Below are 17,462 nucleotides of genomic sequence, written 5' to 3' on the forward strand. Positions count from 1 at the left end.
CCACCGTCACCCCCCCCCCCCCCAGCCTATGGCCAAGTGGTGGAGTTTCTTTAAACGGTGCCTCAAGTGCGGTAGTAAAATCACTCCCCCGGATGGACACTCACTTCCCCTTCTGTGCCTTGGGGAATTGCACCGAGTGGACTCTTGTGCACATTGCACAAAGTTCTCAAAGCAGACAAGAAAGAACAAAGCTGCTAGACTTCGTGTCGCACTTTTGGAGTTAGCGCTCTCACCAATGTCGTCACAGGACACTTGAATCTTGCGGGGGCTGCTTCACTTGACTCTTCGAGCCAAGAGCAGCCACAAGGTGTACTGCAGTCGCCTTCACTGTGTCCTATCTAGCTCACTAACTCTGAGCACGATATGGACTTGACACAAATCTCCTGGTCTTCCAGTGTCAAAAGTCTACACTCCGACCGTGGAGCCGACACCGTTGTCCGTCCTTCACCGTTCCAACCCGATGATTGAGAATGGCCATCAGCACCAATCCACCTGCTGCCACCCCCCTGGGATCAGCAGCAATGGCAATACATGTATGGGGCCTATCCATTCTTGAGTGGCATGCCATGGTTCCCACCCCAGCTGGTGGATTGGGACTGTCAGTCTACCTCCTCCTGCTCTCTCGGTATTGAGATCCTCCACTGATGCTGGAGTTTGTGTGGCCTCAGCCGTTGAGACCGATGGGCAAACCTTCCAAACCACCGCCTCCAATAGTTCCCAAGTTTAAAGGGCCATTAAACCCGGTCCCATCAACACCGGTGTTGCCTATTCCCTTTTCTGAACCATCTGAACAATTCTGTCTCTTCCAACACCTCCTCCCAATCAGGAGATGAAAGCCCCGATCCTCAGATGGAACCCTCGCCACTTCAACAAGTGGGCGATGATCTTCCAATTTCCCCGTCAGAGGCTCTCAAATCTTATGGGGACTTTATCAAATGGATGGCAAACACATTGACCCTGTCTACGGTGAAGTGTGGGGTGGTAAGAAAATTTTATTCTGCTGGAGCACTTAGCATCAAGACTTCAAACTATACTGCATGTATGGGCAGATATCAGTTTGCTCTCTGGGAGCAGATGTCCAAGTTTATTGCAACCCTCCCTGAGGAATCTGTCCGGCTCACAGGATTCAAAAGGAAGCAATGCTTTTGGCCAAGCATCAGTTCATTGCAGCTAAACACACACTGGATGTGGCTGCCAAAACGCTGACTTCAGCAGTTACCCTTCAATGACATACCTGGTTGCGTTCTACTGCCTTACCACAGGGCTCTCATTGAAGACCTCCCATTCGAGGGTGAGGGCCTCTTCAGTGCCACGACTGATACGGTCCTGCAAGACCTAGACAAAAGCATAAAGACGTCATGGAATTTAGGAGTCAAGTCGGCTCCTAAACTATCCAAAGCGAAATCCTGGAACAAGCCATGGTCTCACAGATCTTCTCTTAAGTTGTCCCCATAAACACAGTGGCAACGCTCACCCACTGTGTCTTCCTGCCCTTATGGGCACAAATCAAAATCCTCATCCGCCGCTCAGCCTAGGGCTAAGACTCCAAAAGCTCCTGAGCAGAGCCTGACTCCTGTCGTCCCACCCCTACCTGGCTGCCTGGCAGTGAATAACGTCAGACCGATGGGCACTCTCCATCATCAAAAAAGGGTACCTCATAGAATTTATCCAGCTACCCGAGGCCCCCAACTTTATAATTACCCCACCATCCAGTACACTTCTAGAAGAAATCCAGAACCTTCTTCAAAAGGACGCTATAGAACCAGTCCCAACATCCCAACGTCAACATGGGTTCTACTCCTGTTATTTTACGGTTCCTCAAAAAGACGGACGCCTCCGTCCTGTTATGGACCTCAGGGGACTCAACCGTTTTATCTCCTATCGGATATTCCGAATGACAACATTACAAAGCATTCTCCCCCTTCTCAGCGAAGATGTCTGGATGGTAACCCTGGACTTGCAAGAAGCATATTTTCATATAATTATCCACCCATCTCACAGGAAGTTTTTGCGTTTTGTGGTCGCGGAAGGCCATTTTCAGTACAAAGCCCTGCCTTTTAGACTCCCAACAGTGCCCAGAATCTTTATAAAAATGATGATTGTCATGGCGGCGTACCTCCGTCTCCAGAGTGTACGAATCTTTCCATACATAGACGATTGGTTGTTGATAGCAAGCTCCAGAGAGACTCTGCTCAACCATATCAATTTGACTCACCCTAGATGCGTTGGGCCTGAGGGTGAACCTAAAAAAGTCAATGCTCCTTCCTCCATTGAGAGTCCAGTTTCTCAGAGCGATTTTGTATTTGACTGTCTGCCGAGCCTTTCTCCCTCCCAAAAGGGCGGGAGACATTATCGCTCTCATCAACCTGATAAGAACACAGGGAGATGCGTCAGCAAAGCAGATCCAATGGCTCTTGGGTCTGATGGCCGCTACCACAGTGGTACTTGTCTTCGCCAGACTACAGATGAGACCACTTCAGCTGTGGTTCCTCAAACGTTTCCATCCACAGTGGCAGCTCCAATCTCAATGTGTCATGCTACCTGTGCAAGTGCTGAATTCCCTACAGTGGTGGGAAACTCCAGACAACCTCCTTCAGGGAGCCCCATTTCTTGCACCCAGCCCCGAAATGATCCTAACCATGAATGCATCCCTGTGGGGATGGGGGGCTCACCTCCAAGGTGTGTGTGTGGGTGCCAAATAGGAACCTCATGTGGCCCACAAACACATCAACTTCCTGGAACTGCTTGCCATCCAGTATGCCATAAGATCCTTTCACCACCTCATGGCAATCCTGTGGCAATTACGGTGGCAATCCTGACAGACAACACCACAGCACTGTGCTACCTGAACAGGCAAGGCGAGACAGTGCCCAGGGGACTTTGCCGACTGGACCTGGAGATTTGGACCGAATGTCAGTCTTGGGGTGTGTTCATCACTGCTGCTCACCTGCCAGGATCGTTCAATGTGCATGTGGACTTTCTGAGCAGGGGAGGCACATCCCTCCATGAGTGGGAACACATCTGGGCTTACCTCCAACCAATTTTCTACAGATGGGGTCACCCAGAAATAGATGCATTTCTGAAGCATCAGAACGTGAAGTGTCATCTGTTCTGTACAAGGCGGGACGGGGCCCACTGTCCCTGGGGGATGGCCTTCCTTTTTCATGGTCCCACAAGCACATGTATTTGTTCCCACCAATTCCTCTACTTACCAAAGTGCTAAGCAACATAATGAAAGAACAACCTCAATGCATCCTCGTGGCACCATGGTGGCCATGTCAGCACTGGTTCCTGACTCTACTCCACATGTCCCGGGGCACCAACATACATTTCCCCCCGGCACCAGATCTCCTTCTGGCTCAGGAGGGCCAAGTGCTTCACCACGATGTAACACACCTCAAACTCACGGCATGGAGGATCCCCTAACACAGATCAAACACAGGATAGACCTTGTTCTGTTGAAATGTCGGAAGACAGCTATACGTGCTTCCTATGAAGGGAAGTGGAAGAAATTCCTGTTTTATCTTGAGTTGTTGAGTTTACCATCGCCCCCTATGGACTTGAGGGTAATTTTCGGATTCTTGTTGACCCGCCTGCTCCTCCTTAAAAGTCTATCTAGCCACCATCTCTGCCAATCATTCTGCGGTGGACGGCTATTCCATTTTTTCTCACCCGTAAACAAAGCAGTTTCTGAAGGGCCTCACTCGCCTCTTTCCTCTGGTTCATGGGCTGACTCCCTCATGGGACTTACCTCCAGTACTGTCCAAATTAACAAGCAAACCATTTGAGCCCATGGCCATGTCTAGTCTGCAGCTCCTCTCATGGAAGACTGCCTTCCTAGTAGCCATTACCTCAGCAAGACGAGTGAGCGAATTGTCTGCACTCAGTCGCAATTCTCCATACTTGGTTTTTCACCATGATGGTGTCACTTTGGCCCCGGATGTCTCTTTCCTACCCAAGGTTGTTTCTGAGTTCCATTTGCAAGCTGACATTGCTCTTCCACTTCCGATCTTTTTCTCGTCCCCTACGAGCGACGAGGAATGCTGTCCTTCATACTTTAGACGTCAAGAGAGCCATACTCTTCTACCTTGATAGAACAAGGTCATTCCATCAGTCACCAGCCTTGTTTGTCTCCTATAGCACACCTGTGCAGGGGAAAAAGCTCTCTTCCCCTATCCAAGTGGTCTGTGGAAACCATCAAACTGTGCTACTTACTGGCCAAACTGCCACTTCCGGGCCCGCTCCAAGCGCACTCTACCCGGGCAGTAGCCACGTCCACAGCCTTCCTGAGAGATTCGTCACTCACTGACATCTGTCAAGCAGCAACCTGGGCTACCCCCCACATGGTCGTGAAGCATTACACCCTGGATGTGTGTCTTAATCTACATTCTGTGGTGGGACGGGCAGTGTTGCAGGTGGTGCAAGTCTAGGACCTTCAGCTCCCTCCTCCAGGTAGGCCTGTTTTTTGCTTGATAAACTCCCAGAGGTGTGATGCACAGAGACCACAAAGAAGATAAACAGGTTGCTTACCTGTAACTGATGATCTTCGAGTGGTCATCTGCATTCACACCACCCACCCTCCTTCCCCTCTGCTTTCGGTCCTCTCCTTTTTATTACTCTGAGATTGATGGCAATGGTCAGAAGGAACTGGCAGGATTGTCGTGCACCTCCCTTGGTCATGGCAGTGGGGACGGCACGTGACTGGGGAGCGGGCGCGAAAATCCCTTTTGCTTTCAAGAGGAACTGATTGAGGTCGGCGCAGGTGCACTATATCCCAGAGGTGTGAATGCACAGATGACCACTCGAAGATCATCAGTTACAGGTAAGCAACCTGTTTTTCTCAGAGTTTGTTAGAATTAACATTCACCTACGAGATTGAATTGCACCTCACCTTTGTCTGGTCAGCCAGAGGTGACCTCTTAAGATCTCACTAAGTCAGTTTAAAGTAGTTAATTGTTACAGTATTGTAACTCCAGTGAAGTGCTGTTTATTCCTTAAGTCGGGGATGTCAAACATATGGCCTGCGGGCCAGATCAGGCCCTCAGAGGACTCCAATCTGGCCTACAAAGACCTGGCTGTTTTCTGCTTAATTTTCCAGTTCCATTGCTGCTGCTACCTCGCAGCTTGCTTTACCAGACTCTCTTAATTGCACAGTAGAAATAGATAGGCAAGCCTCTCCTGTGCAATTGAGAGTCTGATAAAGCACTGGCTGAGGCTCCTCCCCCACCTCCTCCCAGGGAGAAGGAGGGAATGGTTCAGGCTGCCTCAATCCTACAGGAGACAAAGGGAAGCCTTTCTTCCCTTCCACTGACTGAGGCTCCTCCCTAATGGGAGGGAGGGAACGAGGGAGAGCTTGCTTTGCTGGGCTGCTTCAATCACACAGGAGAAATACTAAGCACCTTTAATACGAACAAAGTTTTGTTCAAGGTATGAATTTTTGTGTGCCTTGCTACAGTGTGTGTGTGTGTTTTGTTGGGTTCCCTCTTCCTTTTCACTGTATTCATGCCCTCATGATCCAGTCTTTCTCAGTAAGAAAGCAATGTGAACTATTTTAGAGGAGGAATAACAACAAGCCAGTGAGGTGGATTAGACTGAGAGTGTGTGTCCAGACCAAGTTCTTTGTAGAAAGTTGTAGTTATTTCTCTGGAGAAGACTAAAGTTCAATAGACAAACAAACAGCCCTCAGTCTGTGTCAGGATGCCTTCTCATCTTCTTGACCAGCACATGAAGCAACTTATGTACAAAAAGCTCACAATGCCCAGCCATTTCATGTTTTCCCTTGGGTCATAGGCTCAGAACACTGAGCATGAGATTTCTGTAATGAATGTCAATAAATCAAAAGTAAGTTTGCAGCTTAGAGATACACACCTGAACAGCATACTCAAGATTGCTACCGCACAGACATTTTGATGTAATAATTCAGAGAAAGATGTGTTAGTTATCACTCTTAAATAGACAAAATGTTGCAAGAATGCTAGTGTTTTAATCATGTTTTATTCAAAGTTTAAAAATCTTTAATTGTATCTGTGTTCTTTCTAAAGTTTATATCACCTCTACCCCACATTACATTTTATGACACACATAGCCCGGCCCAACAAGGTCTCATTTATGTCAGATCTGGCCCTCATAACAAATGAGTTCGACACCCCTGCCTTAAGTGCTTTGAATAATTTTGACATAGTTGAGACTACCTTGAAGTGTGGGCTGGTATAACTATCTCCACATGGTGTGACCTTAAAAGCTGTCTCCACATGGTGTGACCTATTTAGACACCTCAAGGAAAGTGCCACCACTGATAAAGGGGATGGAGGAATACACTGGACTATCTGAGTGATCCCTTGAGTGTGAAAGAGAAATTTCAGTTTCATTCCACTACACCAATTTGAAAGCACTTGTTTCCAAAACGGTAGCATGTCTTGCTGCACAAAATGTTGGACATGGAGATATAGCATTAAATCCAAATTCTACCTTGAGATCGTGTAAACCTTGAGATCGTGTAAACCCTTACCTGTCAGCCACTGTAAAACAAGATGTCATTATACCGTGCTGAGGTCGCCACAGCAAATTGACACTGAGTGTCCAAGGCCGGTGCACCCACCCAGAGCCTCTTTCTAGAGGCCGTTGTATTTATTTCCACAACGGGCCTTTTTCCTAGTCTATAATAAACCAGTCACTAACTCAGGGCACCTTCCCTCATCCACTCTCAAAGAGGCAGTTGTCCACGCCCTTAAAAACCATCCCTACTGAAAAATGATGTGGCCAGTTATCACTCCTGTTTCTAATCTACCCTTTCTGGGCAAAATGATTGAGAGGGCAATAGCAAACCAACCCCAGATCTTGGATAACTCATTTGCTCTAAACCCTTTTCAGTCTGGCTTCAGGCCAGGCTATGGGATAGAGATGGCTCTGCTAGCTTTAGTTGATGACCTCCATCTGAATGTAAAGAAAAACCAAACCTCTCTGTTGCTCTTATTGAATTTACTTGCAGCCTTTGATACAGTAGATCATAACATCTTGTTGAGGCACCTGGAGGCAGAAGCAGGTATCAGAATGCGCATTGAACTGGTTCAGATCATTCATCATGGATTGGACTCAAAAAGGGCTGCCATTGGAAACCACTTGTCATCAGTGTGGGACCTATCTTGTGGGGCTCCACAGGGAGCAGTTCTATTCCCCATGCTTATTCAATCTCTATGTAAAGCCCTTACGACAAATCATTCATAAATTTGGGGCTGGTTGTCATCAGTATGCGGATGATATTTACCTCTACATATCTTTAAATCTGGTGATACAGTAGAGGTCCTAAATTGCTGCCTGGCTGCTGTGGTTAACTGGCTAAAAGTGAACAAACTGAAACTAAACTCTGAAAAGACAGAGGTAATGCTGGTAGGGAAGGTAGAGGCCTTGAAGAACATTGTTCTTCCCACTTTTGATGGAGTTCAGCTGACCTTTGCTGACCCAGTTAAAAGCCTTGGAGATGATCACTGGAGAAGCAAGTTAATTCAGCTGCAGAAAATACTTTTTACTAACTCAGCCTAGCTTGCCAGATGACCCCTTACCTTGATACAGCTGACCTGGCCACCTGGATCCACATCATAGTAATACCAAGACGAACCTACTGTAATCACATTGGTCTCCCCTCAAAATCAACTCAGAAAACGCCAACTGAACCAGAATGCCATAGCTCAGTTATTAGTGGGAACTAGACAGCACATCCATATTACTCACATTTTGCAGATACTCTATTGGCTGTCCATTTGTCACTGGGCTCACATAAAAAGCCCTTCATGGCCTTGGACCCTCTTATTTGTGTCTGTGCTGTTGCAATCTTGAGTATGCTGTTCAGGTGCGTATCTGTAAGCTGCAAACCTACGATGATACAGCAGCAGCAGAATTGGAAGAAGCAGCGGAAGGCAGCCAGTTCCACTGTGGGCCTGATCTGGCCCCCAGGCCACATGTTTGACACTCCTGGCTTAATGTGTCATGTTAATACTTATGCTATGCTTCAGTTCCTTTTGGCATTTTGTTGTTTGTACTGACTCACCACATGTAATACGCCTTGAGTCCCTGTGAGAAAGATGGACTATGAATAACGTAAATAAATTTTAAAAATACTCTTGTTGGGGGAATCTAGGGAGGTGAATCTGAGAGCCAGTTTCACTTTATATACTGAAGCAATCCACACAAAACATTTACTCTGTTAAACACTTTATTTTCTATAAAATAAACATTGATTGTTCATCTCTAGCTGTGTCTTGTCTTGTCAAATATCTACAAAAAAGCAATTTCTGCTTACTTCATAAATAGTTACAGCCTTGGTCTAGCAGGTTCTGAATAAGACCTTTAGGGAGCACATGTCTTATATGCTACCAATTCTTTAGTCAAAACTTGTGTCTCCCTTTTTACTTTGATTGCAGGGGCTGGAGTTTAAAGAATCCATAGGAGAGACCAGAGTGGGGGACTGGACATTCTCCAGTCCAGTGGGCATTTGCCTCAAAGTCTCCTCCACTTATCTCCCCCCACCCGCCCGCCAGCCCAACGCCACCACAGAAGCCTTCTTCCAACTTCAGTGGTTCTTCCATTGGAAGATAGCCACTTAACTTGAAGGAAGGATCTTTAGGCTGGAGGAAGGCTACTTGGAGGATGGTTGGATATCCCCCATTGACTTACTGGAAATTGTTCTCCAACCTTTTAAAGGAGCTACACTTTTTCAAAAGAGAGACTGAGCCAAGGCCTATTTGAAGCAAGGATATGATTCTCTTTTAATAGTCCTAAACATTGTAGATGGTGGAAAGCGATCCACCTGGAGAAAAGAATGCAAGAAGCTTAAAGCAAAGGTTTTAATTATTTGTTAAGCTGTTAACTGACTTTCCCAAAACTTGGTAGGATTTGAAGCAGCATTAAAAACTACATTTTGAAAACAGTAACTGTAAATAGAATTGTAAATATCGGATCAAAGCTTTTAGCTGCCTTTTTAACCAGAAGAGGCAAACCCTACTGAGACAATCTCATTTCTTGGAATTTCCTATTAGTAGGCAGCAGTGGGTATAATGAGCATACATACACTACATTAGAATATAAGTTTAAAGTTAGCACAAATGGCTGTGCTACCATGGCTGATCATTTAATCTGCAATTATTGTATAATAAAGTGGCTTGTCTACCGTTATGCACGATACACTACAATTTATAAGAGAACATTTTTTGTAGATTTGCTTTGTATCAGAAGTCTATATAAAACATAGTTATTCAAAACATAGTATAATGGTGGGGGTGGAAAAACAAGGATCTGAAGGCTATTATGCAGATGTACTCTTAATGAGGTCAAAGAGAATAAGCTGGTAAGGGCACAGAACAATTTAAAGATAATACTTAGAAGTAGAAATAAACCATTGACTTTGAATTCTGGCAATCCAATTGAGAGATACAAAGAAATCCGATGCTGTGAGGGAAGGGTGAAGATATGACAGATATATGGAGATGAAGAGACAAGGCCACCAAGCATTCTGCTTGAAGAAAAGCAGTAGGCTTTAACAATATTCAGATTTAATAATGGGAAGTAACTGGCTAAGTATTTAAGTAGAGCACAAAACATATATTTGTTGACCAACTATCTTTGCAAGTGACTTGGACTTAATTAGGATTGCCAAACTCCAGGTGGATCTCCCAGAATTACAAGTGATCTCCAGCCTACAAAAATCATTTCCTCTGGAGATAATGGCTAGTATGGACACTATGACATTATACCCTGCTGAGGTCCCCCCCTTCCAGGCTTAACCCCACAAATCTATATGAATTTCCCAGCCCATAGCTGGTGACCCAATGGAGTGAATCTGTATGTCAAACAGCTAGGGATTGGCTTCTGCCCACAGAGCAGACCCAGCCTTGTCTATAATACAGGCTTACAGATAAATCTTAGTTTTAAAAAACTCACTAATTATTGGGTACAAAGCCTCCAAAAGATTGATAGTGATGTGTGCATACATGCAGACATTCCAAAACAGAACAAAATCTCAGAATCTGGGTGATCCATGCGACGGTCACCTCAAGGCTAGACTACTGTAATGCTCTCTGTCGGGCTGCCTCTGTCGCAAATCCGGAAGCTGCAACTAGTGCAGAATGCTGCGGCTAGGCTGTTGTTTGGTCTCTCTAGGCGAGACCATATCCGGCCTGGGCTGCAAGCGCTGCACTGGCTGCCAATAGCATACCGGATTCGCTTCAAAGTGCTGGTTCTTACCTTTAAAGCCCTAAATGGCCAGGGTCTGGCCTACCTGAAGGACCGCCTCCTCCCGTATTTCCCCCCAAGAGCACTACGATCGGGGAGCCTCCACCTCCTGGAAGTTCCAGGTTCCCGAGAGATTAAGTTTGTCCCTACTAGGACCAGGGCTTTTTCGGTGGCGGCTCCTACCTGGTGGAACGAGCTCCTGGGGGAGATCCGGGCCCTGCGGGACCTTGTGCAGTTCCACAGGGCCTGCAAGACGGAGCTCTTCTGCCAGGCTTATGAGTAGGAGCCGCTGCCGCCACTACCCCACCACCATGGTAGTGTCATCGGCTGCGCCCACTAAATGGGGGGTAAGCATTGCCTGGCAGGAGTTTACAGACAGGTGCGGGAGATCGCGCTATCGAGATAGCTGGCCGCCAAAATTGGGGTGGTTGTTCCCATCTTGGAAGAATTGACATAGGAAGATTACAGCACCGTGATGTAGTATGGATTTTATTGTGGTTTTAAATATTGTTATTCTGTTACATGTTTTATTGTATTTTGTATCTCGGCTTTGCGGCATGTGAGCCGCCCTGAGCCTTTGGGAGGGCGGGATACAAATCAAAACATAAATAAATAAATAAATAAAATATAAAAAATGCAACAGTGGCCACTGGGAGCTGGTGAGGAGGGGCAACTGGCTTGCCTTCCACCAACACCACTCACTTTCTACCCCTTGCTGAGGGGGAAGTAGTGAGCAAAACAGGTAGAAGAGTATAAGTAAACCTAAGTTGGAGAGGAGAGGACAGGATGGTGAAGCAAGCCAGAGACTGGAGATAGCCAAAGACATAGGCTTTCCACTCCCATTCTGGCAACAAGGGGGTAGAGATGGGGGAGGGGCAACCATGAGTGACAGCATGGCATCACTTCTGGGAAAATCCCACAAGTGATGTAATGTTTCTCTAGGAATAGCTGGAAATTCTATGGTATTATAGAGTTTCCAGCAATCCCTAGAGAGGTGTGACCTCTTCCAGGTTTTCTCCAGAAATGGTATCATGCCATAGACCTGACAGCCATTTTTACTTTACTCCTGCCACCACTCAGAGCAATGGCAGGAAATGAAAGCTGGGGGCCAGGAGTCCCCCAGTGGGGGACTGGCAGCCCTATGAAAGCAGTAAGGAGTGAGAAAATGGGATTTCTACTCATATACAGATCCTCATGGGTTATCCTCTTGTCTTTTTATAACTGAAACTGATCTTTGAAATCAAATAAATATTTTTTGGGGGGAAGCAACATCTGTCTTCAGGCATCACAAACAAACCTTAGTTGACTTCCTAGTTAATAATCATGTTCATGCATTCCTCACAGCTTTCTCCTTTCAAGCAGATATTGGAGTCTGTGAGCAGCATGATTAACCAAGTGTGTGCCAATCACTAACAAACTGAAGTTTATTCAAGTTCCCTGAATGCAAGTTCCATAAACAATCCTTAGGGTCCAGCTGTATTTGCCATTTTGTATGACAATACCTTTGACAATTGCCACAAAGCAGTGAGCAAACTTTGTTAGAACTCTTCTTCAAACTGATGCACAAACAAAAAAATGGGGAGGGGGATAGAATATGATGTTATCCAGCTTGATGGAAAAACCAGGTCTTCAAATTGTGAAAAAGGCGATGCTGAGGACACATAATGCAGTGAAAAGTGCAAATACAATTTCACAAAAAGACGACTGGGACAAAGATTCTCTGAGTCTAGCGGCTCTCCTTTTGAAAGTAAAAAAGCAGTCTTGTATGCTTACTTCTTGAACATTCAAAAGGGAGATCTGCAGTACTATTAAGAATAACTGTGATGGAAGGAAACACTAGTTTAGACCCTAATTTTTCTTTCTGTTCACAGAAGAAGGGGAAAAAAATGTTGGCTGACGATCCACTCTTTTTACTACAACCCCCCCCCCCTTTCATCCCCACAGTGCTGCCAAGGATTAATAGACCACTGTTTTGGAGGAGGGCTGCAGAAGACTACAGCAGAAGCATGTGTGTGTGTGTGTGTGTGTGGAAGGGGGAAAGCTGCTGTTGATGTAGTGCAGTTCTGATCTTGCCACATAGGGTCAAAGCCAGTCTCTCGACAGCTCATTGCTAGCAATCTCCCCATATTAGAGACAGATAGCTTATGAACCCCTCAGCAGCCCTTGCTAGAGTCAATAAAGCTTACAGAATTGCCCAGGAGTGAGCTCAATTTGAGAAACGTTAAGTCCTATTGAAGCCAAAGGTACAGAGGAGAGCATGATTGACGGCTCTTCCTCCGCATTCACTCCTGAGTCTTGGGCATTGTTTCTGAGGACACTATTCAAGAACACAATAAAGAATTAAAAAATATCCAGCCTTCTGGTTTCTGCCCTATATTTGCCGTTTGTTCTTGAGTCCATTTTAACCTTTGCCGTCTCCTGTCCTTTGCCCTAAACTGAACAGCATCTTTCCATGTCTGCTCATAACGGTACTGATTGTGAGAAGGACCATTTAATCTCCTGTGTCTATTTTGCAGGGATAAATTAGCCTATTGGACAGGATTCAGTCCTTCAGCCTGAAAGAGGCAAGTCATCCTCCAGTGGGGCGAAGGAGAACATTCCATTTCTTGCTGCAGTAAGCCTCTCCTTCTCTCCAGGAGCCTTGAATGGCTCTTTGGAAAGAAACAAACCTGGCAGAGTGTAGTGCAGCAGCTGTTTCTGCTCCAGCCCATTCCCTCAGCCCCATAACAGGGGTTACTAAGAGCAGAGTCTGGTCCATTTGCTTGTGCACCAATCCGGCTTAGCTTGTGACACACAAGCTCTGCTTCAGCAAAGCTCTCTTGCCCATGTGAGCAATTAGCCCTCTTGCCCCTCCCCCCCACATACTGCCCATGTTAATATTTAAATCTGACATCCTTCATCAGAGGGAAGAAAAAGAAGACAAGTACTAAATGGCAATTTAAAGTAGATGATGAATACCAAGTGTTGGCTTGAGAGCTCCATTTAAGCGTAAGTATAGTTAAGTGCAAGTTAGGCAACAATTGTGCGCATCAGATTTCAGGATGCTAACAGATGGGAGGTGGAAAAACTGATGGCTGAAACCCACAGAAGCTTTTTAGCTGAATTACACAGCCATTCATCTTGTTTGGGCTTGTGCTCTGGGAGCTGCTTGGGAGGGGGGGGAGAGATAATGTAATAGCAATAGTATATCAGCTGTCAATTGTGGACCTCTTTGATAGCAAGGATTCAGTTTGGAGAGAGGGAAATATTTAAAATGCTTTTTTTCTTGTAATTAACACTGCACCTCTGGTCTCTTTCGAGGATCTCGTTACACTGCTTGCCTCATCATAGTTACGGGAAGATTTCATTAGAAGGCTTCTCAGCTTTTGAGCCAAATGCCTCAGGTTGCCAGGTTCAATACAAGAGAGGATTCCTGGGCCTTTAACAGCTGAGTTAGGAAGGACATCTTTGGCTGAAACTGTCCACCCCTCCACCGCTGCTCTCATGACAGGAGAAATCAACTCTGCCCAAATCTTTCCTACTATGAAGCTAGTAAAAATGCCACATTCTTGCTGCATACTTAACTGTGCAGCGAGGGACTGCAATATGTCCCAACAGCATTTTAAACAATATTTTATATGTAATTATAACTCATAAAGGGATCATGTTATTTTACATGACACAGTGAAATATGCTTGCCAGTTTAACAGTTGTATAGCATTGATATAGGTCTTAGTTCTTGTTGGGAATATACACACAATCTATTTGAAATTCTGTCAAAAGATGTGCCTGCACTGTGTGGAGGGGATCTTAATAAACTTGCTTAACAAACTTGCTGAGCCAGTTTGGTGCAGTGGCTAAGTGCGTGGACTCTAATCTGGTGCAGTGGTTATAGGGTTGCCAAGTCTTCTTAACTTGGCAGCGGGGGAGCCTCGCCGGGCTCCGGGAGCTCCTCGTTGGTGCGTGCGCGAGCCGCCAACAAGTCACAGGAAGTGACGTGCTACGTCACTCACGTTGAGGGCGTGGCCCAGATCGTCAGAGGGAAAACCATAGTTTTTTTTCCCTTTGACGATCTGGGCAATGCCCCCAATGTGAGCGACGTGGCTGCGTCACCTCTGGTGACACAGCCACGCTGCGCTTCGGGGGGCAGAGTTCCCCCGGGGCCCGATTCCGTGGTGGCGGAAATTGGGCCTCCAAAGCGGGGGGTTCCCTGCCCCCCGCCCCCACTTGGCAGCCCTAAGTGGTTAAGTGCATGGACTATTTTATTGTTTGATCTTTTTTTATGCGTGGGCACTCATGCTCTCTTGTAAGCCACCCTGAGCCCCCTTGCGGGGTATAAATATAAAATATAAATATAAAAAATAATAATCTGGGAGAACCGGTTTTGATTCCCCACTCCTCCACTTGCACCTGCTGGATGACCTTGGGCAAGCCATAGTTCTGGCACAGCTGTTCTTGAAAAAGAGCAGTTTCTGTCAGAGCTCTCTTAGCCCCACCTACCTCACAGGGTCTCTATTGTGCAGAGGGGAAGGGAAAGGGATTGTAAGCTGCTCTGAGATTCCTTTGGTAGTGAAGGGCAGGGTATAAATCCAATCTGCTCCTCTTTCTCCTCCTCCTCCTCCTCTTCTATTGGTGGGTAGGACCTAGGTGTAAATTACAGTTAAAATTCTGAATAGTGCCTAGATGGCAGGCTTACTACACCCCATATACTCTGTGTTGGTTCCATGATGGTGGAAGAAATGTGTGAAATAATTACAATAAATGAATACTGAATTTACCTGATTAAAACACCTCTTACTATATAGGTGGTCTGGGAGGTGTGAAGGCAGCGACTCCATATGCCAGTGGAAATGGAGTATGGAAATAGAGTGATGTCATGACTCATAACTAAGGACCTGTTCGCATCGACAGAGGTGCTTGTTCCTTTTGATTGGGTACACCAATCTGGGAAGCGAATACATGATGCATTTTTACTATGTATAGAATAAATGCACAGATAAAACCATAATAAATAGGAGGTAGCCCAAATGTCCTTTGAAAAATGGATTCCATCTCCCGTGCTATAAATGTAATGTATGATGCGGAACGGTTGAGACTGCATTTGTGTTTATGGTATTAAAAATACATTATCTGCATTTAATATGCACACCACAATCCATTTAATTGCATATTGTGTTGCACATTCATTTCCTCACTGCTCAGGTTATCTCTGAGAATGCTTTCTTGACAATAACAGAACACTGAATTTTAGCTTTGATGGTTAAAAAACAAAACAAATGCAGACCAAAAATGTCCATGAGGGCAGTATTAATCAAACAGCATTCATTTGACCAACATAATACGTGGTCTGTTAATTGTAATTGTTCAGATAACAGCTATAGAATGGTCTCCACAAATAGGGAAGGGTACTTGAATGACTGCTTGGGTGATTGTAGACAGCTTGGTTGATTGAATACTTCTACTGATTGAGGAGCAAGGTTTAAGCTGTTTTTTCCTCTTTCTTTATTTGGAAAGGAAAAGCTCGTGAGTAGACTTTCCTGCTTTCAGGATTAGTGTACCAGCTATGCTTCTCTAAAAGCCATGCTGACCAGTAAGGCCTGGAGCAAGGAGGTGAATTTCAGTCAACTAAATAAAATCCAGCTAATGAAGGTAGAAGAAAGAGACAAGCACACCTCACCTTATTGATATACACTGCATTCCTCCTTTGACCTTCACAATGCACCCAGTGTGGCCAATCACACCAACAAACAGTTTCTGGGAAAGACAGGAACAGTTATAGAAGGGCTGTTAGAGAACCACCTTTCTCTAACCTTCTTTCTTGAAGATAGCATATATATGCTAGGCAGCCAATTTTTTATGTGTGTGTGTGCCCATGCATGGAAGTCATGGCGACCTCTGGCAACTCCTACTGGGGCACGGAGGACATTCAGAAAAGGGCTTGAAGGCCTGCCTCTGGCCTCCTGGCCCTCATATTCTCTGGAGGTCTCCCATCCAAATACTTGCCAGGGTCAGCCCTGCTTAGCTTCTGAGATCTGATTAGTTTTTGTTTTTGAGAAGAAGGACAGTACAGATAATGCTTCTCCCATTACCCCCCCCCCAAAGCCAGCCAGACTGATTTAAAAGCCTCCCTGAAATAATGTGCACTTTGTTGTATTTGAGAACTTTAGTATCAATTACATAGATAACATGTTTCTCATGCAGAACTGTGGAAAGAAGGGATGGGGGCAGTGGAGGTTCCCAGTCTCCCACCTAACTGGACAGGCCATACCTACTATACTTTTGTGACTGATTTGATTCGTCTAGCAAAAATGGGGTCAGGAAGGCATATGATTACATCACAAAAATGTGAGAGAGCATGGAGTGTTATTTCAATTAGAAGACCACATACACCAGAACAAATGGATATTAACTTAATAATTAAAACTGAAATTCGTACAGAACACGAGAAACTATGCACTAGCATAGAAACAATCCCAACTTAAAACGAACCAATTCATAAAAATAATGCCAGTTCAAACGTGGGCCTGCCACAGATGCACTTGAATGAAAATCCTCGTGCCTGCCCTCCCATTCCTGTCTCCTATCAGGTGTCCAAAAATGAGCTGTATGGTTTGATGCTACATGGACATCTGCATAATTTCCAGGATGGTGGCAGCTTCTAAAACAGTGCTGGTATCACAACAAACTATATTCACGTAGTGTCAGTTCACATATCACATTTTGGCTTGCCATCCTGAAACTGGAAATAGGAGGATAGGGCAGCAGAGGAAAAATGTGGACAGCTTGCTTGAATGGATTCTTATCAGGGAAGGTTCATGTGTGTGTGTGTGTGTGTGTGTGTGTTTGTGTATCACTCAGCAACTCTAGTATGTGACTAGTTGCACTGAAATAGCCCTGACTTGGGATAGCCCAGTCTAGCCCGATATCATCAGATCTCAGAAGCTAAACAGGGTTGGCCAAGGCAAGTATTTGAACGGAGTCTTCTAAGGAATACCAGCGTCATGACGCAGAGGCAGGAAACAGCAAACCGCCTCTGAACATCTCTTGCCTTGAAGACCCAGCAGGGTTGTCGTAAGTCAGCTGTGACTTGACATCTGAAATAAGCATTACTTCCCTACTATTTCAGCCAGCTTATTCAAAACACAGCCATAATGAAAACAATAAAGCAAACGAAAACAAAAAAGTAGTAAACAACAGATATAATACTAAATATTGTTAAGAAAAGGTTCACAAACTGCAAAGAGAGAAAAGCTACCAAA

This window comes from Gekko japonicus, unplaced genomic scaffold (assembly GCF_001447785.1).
Source record: "Gekko japonicus isolate JY-2015 unplaced genomic scaffold, Gekko_japonicus_V1.1 scaffold1008, whole genome shotgun sequence".
Taxonomy (NCBI): Eukaryota; Metazoa; Chordata; class Lepidosauria; order Squamata; family Gekkonidae; genus Gekko; species Gekko japonicus.